The sequence below is a fragment of the Ostrinia nubilalis genome, chromosome 7, assembly GCF_963855985.1.
Source record: "Ostrinia nubilalis chromosome 7, ilOstNubi1.1, whole genome shotgun sequence".
NCBI classification, from domain to species: domain Eukaryota; kingdom Metazoa; phylum Arthropoda; class Insecta; order Lepidoptera; family Crambidae; genus Ostrinia; species Ostrinia nubilalis.
The window spans coordinates 660,015-668,964 of record NC_087094.1 but is presented as its reverse complement, the minus strand read 5'-3'; the positions used below and the strand labels follow the sequence as shown (position 1 = coordinate 668,964).

The following is an 8,950-nucleotide window of genomic DNA, read 5'->3' as shown; positions in this document are numbered from 1 at the left end:
CAAAAAGGTCCTACAAGAGTCCCCTCGTAAAGTGGCTGTGTACCTAACAATGGTATTTAACGCCATAATAAGGATTGGATACTTCCCAGACCTGTGGAAGGTATCGAGTATCATAATGATCCATAAACCTGGGAAACCTATTCACGAAGTCACATCATACAGACCAATCAGCCTCTTGCCGATCATGTCAAAGCTACTTGAAAAGTCTATACTTCAAAGAATGATGAAAGTGATAACGGAAAGATCAATAATCCCGGAACATCAATTTGGCTTCAGAGAAGAACACGCAACTATTGAACAGGTACATAGAGTGTGCAGAGTAATCAGATCTTCAATGGAGAAAAAAGAATACTGCTCATCTGTTTTTCTTGATATCCAACAAGCCTTCGATCGAGTCTGGCACAAAGGCCTATTGTGTAAGATCAAATCAATATTGCCACACACATTCTACGGAATCCTGGAATCGTATTTGTCTGACAGAATCTTTCAAGTGAATGAGAATGACTGCACCTCCAACTTCTATCAAATATCGGCAGGAGTCCCCCAGGGTTCTGTATTGGGACCAATCCTATACACCCTGTACACATACGACCTACCGCAGAGCCCAGAAGTCACCGTCGCAACCTTCGCTGATGACACGGCTTTACTGACATCCTCCAAATGTCCTATCGAAGCTTCTCGAATCCTGCAAAACATCCTGAATGAAGTTCAAAAATGGCTGGCCAAATGGAGAATAGCAGTCAGTGCATCCAAATCGGTGCACATAACCTTTACCCTCCGTAAAGGAGACTGTCCTGCAGTTACCCTAAACGGCGTCCAATTACCACACCAAGAAACTGTAAGATACCTGGGCATGTACTTGGACCGTAGACTTACGTGGAGTAAACATGTACAAACCAAACGAGACGAAATTAATCTAAAATACAAAGGTCTCTATTGGCTGCTGGGGCGCAATTCAAAACTATGTTTGGATAACAAGCTGCTCATATACAAAATGATTCTGAAGCCCATTTGGACCTACGGCATCCAGTTGTGGGGCTCTGCAAGTGCCTCTAACATCATGATAATTCAGAGAGTGCAAAACTACATCCTGAAACAAATATCGAATGCACCATGGTTTATAAGAACAACAGAGCTGCACGAGTTATTGAACGTGCCTATGGTGAAGCAAGAGATAGACACCCATGGAAACAGCTACAAGCTAAGACTGTCAAAGCACCCGAACCAGTTGGCTGGGCAGCTCACTATCCCAGAAACCATACGGCGGCTTAAGAAGCGGCGAGATATCTTCGACAATGAATTAGTCTGAAAATAAACCTGAGATTAAGAAAAATAAAGGCCTGTTTCCGCTGGGAGCAGTGCTCTAAATGACGAAAAGAATCCACCCCATCTGCTTATAGTTTTTGAGGACTGATCGCATGATTAAACCATAAAACAAAAAAAAAAAAACAAAAAAAAACTTTTAATATACAGCACCTTTAACAGCATTTACACTAACACAAAGGTTAAACCCGTATATTAGTAAATAAGAAAACCTAATGCATTAAATAAACGTTGTCGAAATATTCTATAGTGCATTCAGATATATTAACACATTTTACAGATTGAACGCATTTTTATGATCTTTTCTTATGCTTATTTACTGCTCAGCATTAGCCAAACATTTACTAAAGTTTTAGCTCTGTTATCTTCTTATTTTATTGTTACTTTAAAGTTTTTAGCACTATTTAGATAAATTAAAAAAATATTTTATTACTTTAGGTCATAATTTGGCCATAAAACCACGAGCCGTATGATTATATTCATTTGTGCGTTAGTAGGTCCTGTATATTCATTAGAAAATTTATGTCGAACGTGTCACGTTATTGACATGAATAAACAGTGGAAAAAGACTTAAGGCCGGGTTGCACCAACTTACTTTAACAAACGTCAAAAATCTGTCAAACCCCATACAAAAAACATCGGTTATCGTCATAGTTACGGTCAAAGTTAGGTGGTGCAACTCAGCCTAAGAGAACAGGTGGAGTAAAGAGAAAGATAAAGACGGAATATTCAAACTTTATATTTGGTTTAAGAAATGCAAAACGTGTTCCAAAAAATGATACACCTCATACACAAAATACAGTACAATCGGTTGTTGTGTGAGTCAAGAAGTTCCGTAGAACATTCCTTCATCCCTTTCGGTCGTTTGCACTATTTTAAAAGGCATCTGAAAAAAAAACAAATAAGCTTATTTATGACTTAATAGAGAAGTAGTTACCTGAAAACTAAATAATTACCCGTATAACGCATACCCTTAAAAAAACGACTAGTACAGCAACACTACTAACTAGTTACAAAAAGTTCCTTTAAATTATTACTATTACAATGAGCGAAAAATAAGATAGGTAGCTATATCGTGTTTCATTACAAATTACATTTGTAGTGATAATGATTTTATACTTAACACTTGTCAAACTAGGTACCTACCTAATTGGAGACAGATAAAATTGAAAGACGTGGAGTAGGGGATCATGACGTGATTAAAGGATTCTAAATTATTGTTTCGGTACCCTGATTAACACTAAAGCAATCCATTTTTATGACGTTTAAACCTAATGAACATTATAACATACCTAAAAAGTGATACAGTAATGCTAAAGATATCACTTAGATATTTTATATGTAGGTTGAATGACTTAACCATTTTCTTTTTACTATAATAAGACTGACAACATTAAAAGACACTAGTTGAAAGTTTAAAACATTAATATTATCTGACGCCATTTGCTTTCTGTTTTCTCTAACATAGAAAATAAAATTATAATACACATATGCATGAAATACTACTTATTATCCTTTTCTTACAAGCGGAGTATCGATAGAAGCAATTTTATAAGTTAAAATTAATCAAATCGTTAAAAAAAATCACAAAAAGTGTCATATGTCGATTCTAAATTTGTCCCTATTTTATTAAAAAAAGGATTTCTGTGAGGGCGCGTGAATTATAAACCACAAACATATATATATTTTCACATAAGACTAATACTCCCAGCTCATTTTCATTCTTGAAACAAAAAAAAAAGATACTTACCTTATGATAAATTATTTTAAATAAAGACATTAAAACATCTCCTCACAACACCATTGCACTGCAATACTCTAAACGAAAAATAATCAAATCGGACAATAAAATGCGATAAGTTTTTTCGAATACTTTCAAACAAACAAAATAAAACGTTCAGCCTTAGAATAAAACGTAACTTTGGCATTGTAATTCTGAAAGCTGTTTCAAAGCTGTACTAACATCTAATAAAATGCTTTTTACATTAGAATATGCTGTCTAACAACTTTACTAATGTCTGTCTTCAATAACATTATAAGCGCTGGTTAGCAGCACTAATAATATTTAATAATGCTCAAAGCCGTATTATTTGGGGCCCAAATTGCGCTTACAAGACACTTATAGACTTTTATACGGCTGATATAGCGCTACATATGCTGCTCATATACTGCTCTGCACGTAGGTTCATGCTGTTGTACGCTTCTTATAATTGTGTTTTGTGTTACTTGGGAACTTCCGCATTGAGTAAAGTATGATAACCTCATTTTGAAGTCAGCGTAAAAAAACTAACTTACGCATCTTATCTCTATTTTAACGCAAACAGACTAGATAAAATAACAATGGAATCCACGCTGTGTTAATTTGACAATGTTAAACAATACAACTGAACTTGTACGTGTACCGCCGCATTGTTAATTTTGACCTTTATGCGGTAGGACATACGAAAGCTTAATACGCAAGCAATCTCAGCCGCGTACTGTACGGTTAACACGCCAATCAAGCGTATCGTTATCAGCTCATTCATGGCTCGTAGTTTGTACTACACCACACGATAACGATAACTCGTCGACTTTCATGAATGAAACGCATTCGATTCAGAAACGCCACAAATCTTATTTTGTTTTAAGGAAGTTACAACTTTATATCTTTCACAATCGAGTTCGAATTAACTTGGCTACAATTTGCAAAGGTGAATACATAAAAAGTTACTTACAGCATTTGGAAATAGGTAGAGTTTCGTGTGATGAGTCAGAGGTGCGCATGAGTTGTTTTGGTTGTGTAGTGTTCCGACCATGATTTGGCACGTGCTGTAAGCGTGCCAATGTCATTGGTCCCGAGACGAGTGTGGGCAGACGCGTTCTCTATGTCACAAATAGGCCAGGGGCTAGATATTCGCAATTGTTTTCAATCATCTTACTCTACCTTGTTATGTAGCTATTGTTATGTAAAGATTGTATGTGATTTAAAAAATTACTTCGTAGAGGTATCATAGTTTTATTTACGACTAGTAACTGATTGTGTGGGCTTTTGTTCTTGACTTAGTAAGATAGATAGATATAGAAAAAGCTTTACTGAAACGTCATGAAAGCATAACAACGATTATAAAAATTGGAGCTTTCAATTTTGGAAATAGTGTAAGCAGCCGTTTATATTCGGATTTCGATCGTGATAGTTTTCGGAACCATTTAATTACTCCAACTGTGTCCCCTGGACTACTCGATTCATTAGGACAGATTAGTAGAGCGAACGCATTACATCTCACTCATATGATAGCGCTCTGGGTGTTAGTTGCATCAGCCCGGTGAAAGTACTGCGTAGGCAAACGTTATTTTTTATGAAATTAACGAATACTTACTAAGATGATTACATTCTGTACTACTTACACAGATATTAATTATAAAGTACTTGTTGTGTAGAGGTAAGATAGCTGTTCCTCCGTAGTTGAGGAATCCGTGTGAAGCTCACTTCCACCTTCGGCCTGATCATCACTTACCATCAGATGAGATACAGGCGAAGAGCTTCCTCGTTGTGGATGAAAAAAACTTAATAAATTAGATATGCTCACATTTTAGTTTAGGTAAATCTTGTTTGTTAACGTCCAAATATTTCCATAAGATTTTCACAGGAGATATAAACGCACCAAGCTCTATCTTGGGACGCAGAGGACGGCCCTGAAAGAGTCTTTTTAAGCAAAGTTAAGAGCAATAACAAATAATAACGTATAACTAAGATGCATGTTCATGCACTAAAGTAAAAAGATTTTCCTTGCCTGCGACTGATGGAGATTGCACAAAAGTTGCATCACCCCATGGAACAAACATGGGTTATAGCGAGGAAATATTTTCTCTGGCCGATTAGACATGCCCATGCGCCTGGGCAGGAAAACAGGAAGCTTATCTTGACACTTATAGCGGACGCCGGACATAGTGGATTTTAAGACAGAAAGATCCCTTCTTCAGTAAAAGTTAATAAACTAAGGAAAATAATTAGTTCTGTAACTCAACTGATTGACGTAGAGACAATCGTTAAGTCTTACAATCCTAAAATATACTGAGACAAATTAAAATTAATGACTTGGAAATTCCCTGTGCCATGGTGCAATCTACTCGTGCATACGTTATCATAGCTATTGGTATTTTATTGCTAACTAATTTTGCATAATTTGCTCTTATAACATTTTAGTTAAAAAATATAGAAAGAAGATTAAGATTTAATATTTTCTGTTAATACGATCTTTGATGAAATATCATGAATCAAAATCAAAAATATATATTCAGTTTAGACCACAAATGGCACTTATGAACGTCAAAATATAGAAAAAATAAAAAGAAAAGGTAGCCCTTATGGGGCACTTTACATGTCTCCTTATCTTTTGGGCCCTACCTACTAATACTTGCTATCAGGCATATGAAATCATATACCAACTTGTTGTAATATCAACTACACGTCTTCAACTTAAAAATAACAAGTTTCTTTTAGACGCGTACCTTATAGTCCAGTAGAATTAGCTTTTAAATCGGAAATAATTCCCACAAAAGATTTTATTGTTTTAATGGCTTCATTGGTTGCCCATTAAGACTCTCCTAAGTTTTCGACTTCGACGGAGTTGTGCTTAAGTGGTGGGGGCCCCCGAAAGGGGCATTTTTTCGGTTTTCCGGTTATACCACGTAAAGGACTTACCCTATCAAAAAGTGGTCTTCATGACGGTTGAAGGGCACTTAATCCTGCATTGAATAAGACCAAATTCGTATGTTTTGGACAAACCGTTCTCGCGCTAAAGTTCGGCAAAGTAGAAAATATACGTATAATTAATGACCCTCTCCATGTCCAATGGTTTGTTACCCACAGGCTTCCAAGTCTTGAAAAGGGCCACCTCAACCAGTGTAACCCTATCAAGGCTTACGAGCTTGATGCGCCTATCCTTGTTCGTCCCAGCCGTTCCTTAACTGCGGTTGCTGCACCTCTTCCTGGCACTCACCTGAACGACTCTGTGTTACCTACTGTGGCTGCCCCTCTTCCTTGTATCCTCCTGCATGACTACGTTGCCTAGCCGTATGCCTGGTCTAAGGTTCGACGCCAAAAATCAACAACAACAAGTTCATATTAAAACGCTGAAGAGTTTTTTGTTTGTTTGTTTGAACGCGCTAATCTTAAGAATTACTAGTTTGATTGAAATCATTATTTTTGTGTTGAATAGCTCATACATTGAGGAAGGCTATAGGATATATACAATCACTCTACGACTAATAGAGGCGAAGCAGTAAAGAAAAATGTTGCAAGCACGGGAAATAGTATTTAAACTATTTTCACTCGTACGAAGTTGATTTTGTGGCGTCGAACCTTGGACCAGGCATATGGCTAAGCAATGAAATCGTACAGGAGGGTACAAGGAAGAGTGGCAGCCACATTAGGTAACACAGAGTCATTCAGGAGAGTGCCAGGAAGAAGTGCAGCAACCGCAGTTAAGGAACGGCTGGGACGAACAAGGATAAGCGAATCAAACTCGTGAGCCTTGTTAGGGTTACACTGGTTAAGGCGACCCTTTACAAGGCTTGGAAGCATGTGGGTAACAAGCCATTGGACGTGGAGAGGGTCATTAATTATACGTATATTTTCTACTTTGCCGAACTTTAGCGCGAGAACGGTTTGTCCAAAACATATGAATTTGGTCTTATTCAATGCAGGATTAAGTGCCCTTTAACCGTCATGAAGACCACTTTTCGATAGGGTAAGTCCTTTACGCGGTATAACCGGAAAACCGAAAAAACGCCCCTTTCGGGGGCCCCCGCCACTTAAGCACAACTCCGTCGAAGTCGAAAACTTAGGAGAGTCTTAATGGGCAACCAATGAAGCCATTAAAGCAAAAAAATCTTTTGTAGGAATTATTTCCGATTTAATCAATTTTTGTGTTTAATTCTACTGGCCTATTAGCATGACAAGCAGTTTTTATAGAACAGATTTACAAATATTTCAAATACTTTTGTCGACATAACAGAATATGATATTTATAGAAGTAAATACCGAGGTATACAAGTATACAATTCACGATAACCTACTGACGTTTTCTTGTGTTGATAGTATGTTTTAGTATTCACCTTTCCTTATAATTTGTTGACTAAAAAGTCCATGATTACTTTTATCATGATTTCCAGGAAAATTATAAAACTTAGCTTTAACCGCGACATGCTTCGGTTTCGGTGATTAGGAACTGTACTTTGGGAAATAAAGTACATATCTTTGGGACAAAAAGGGTACCGTATGCTTTGAAAGACTGTAAATTGAAAATACGGCATTTAATTACAAGTACTTGTAACGCCCCCAGGCTTGCGGATGTCTATGGGCGATGGCAATCATTTGCCATCATGTGATCCGTCTACTCGTTTGCGTCCTGTCCCATAAAAGAACAAGTTTACCCTCTATAATAAATTTAAAAGGACAAACAAACATTTTACTGGTTCAAATACTTATAAGTAGAGCATTGACGTAATGTGTATCGGAGGTATGTTTCTGATTAAAATATTATGTAGGTAATTTTCAGGTGTTAAAAATGTTGATTAACTGCATATCTTAAAGATATCTAGGTAATCAGTAAAAACGTCAATTAATTATCTAGTTTAGGAATTCAAATCATAACCAAGGAATTTTTCGATGTGATATCATGGAGCCATTTGGGTTTCTGACCTGTGCCGCCTTTTCGTTTTCATATCAATCCATCAATTATCGTTTACTTGATAGTTGATACTAGTTAATCAAGATATCTAATAACAAATCGATGTTTCCCACGTAATAAAATGTTTTTGTTGCCCAGTATTTGACAAACATTTATAAGAATTTACCCTTCTGAAGATGAACCTATAGGTACATATTTAGGAATAGAACCTACACGATCATATCAATTTTTGCAAAATGTCAAATGAATAAAATACAATTTTGCTTTCATGATCATGCTGTATGCTTCTACATTTCGGGGCAGTGTACTTGATTCTCCATTTGGCAATAACAAACAAATATAATCGTAATCAAAAACTTTCCGTGTGGGAATGATACTGACACAAATTAAATATACAAAATAGTCGCTGAAATATTTTATATAACTTGCAATATCTATAAATAGTACGACTGATAACTGGAGTGCTAAACCAAATAATGGTATCAGGCCTATTTTTATTCCTACTTTATTTGCTTTGTGATGTGTGATCGTTGACCTGTGTTTGAATTTCAATTTGTGACGCAATAACTTATATTACGTTTCTAGTTTTTTAATTAATATTTGCACACCAGTGTCTATGACGTTCATGTGTGTCACGGTTAACAACTCAAAATATCTAGATTAAAAGTTCTTGTAGATCTTAGCAGTGTCTGATACAAACATGTAGGTTGTTTGCTGCGTTTTATGTTTAAAAGAAAGGCACATAAAAGTGACACTGCCGTAGTTCATTAAATAATTGTCATCTCAGTTGATCAGTCGACTCTACTAACTTACACTCAACGTCGCATTTTCTGGATATATTGTTTAACAATCACGTGCATGAAAGATAAATTATTTACTTTCGTATTTGAGCCACTTCATCTTTTGTTTTTCATAAATTTTGGTTACGTCAATAATACGTCAACAATAAGCAAATA

General features: G+C 36.3%; 1 long non-coding RNA gene across 1 annotated transcript; it reads right to left on the bottom strand.

Annotated features, from left to right (window-relative positions):
* Window positions 1-2,046: 2,046 nt before the first annotated feature.
* Window positions 2,047-3,548, bottom strand: LOC135073039 (uncharacterized). Its single transcript, XR_010257567.1, has 2 exons — window positions 3,074-3,548; window positions 2,047-2,209 (listed from the first exon to the last, which is right to left on the bottom strand). It is a non-coding gene; the product is annotated as an uncharacterized LOC135073039 (long non-coding RNA).
* Window positions 3,549-8,950: the final 5,402 nt, after the last annotated feature.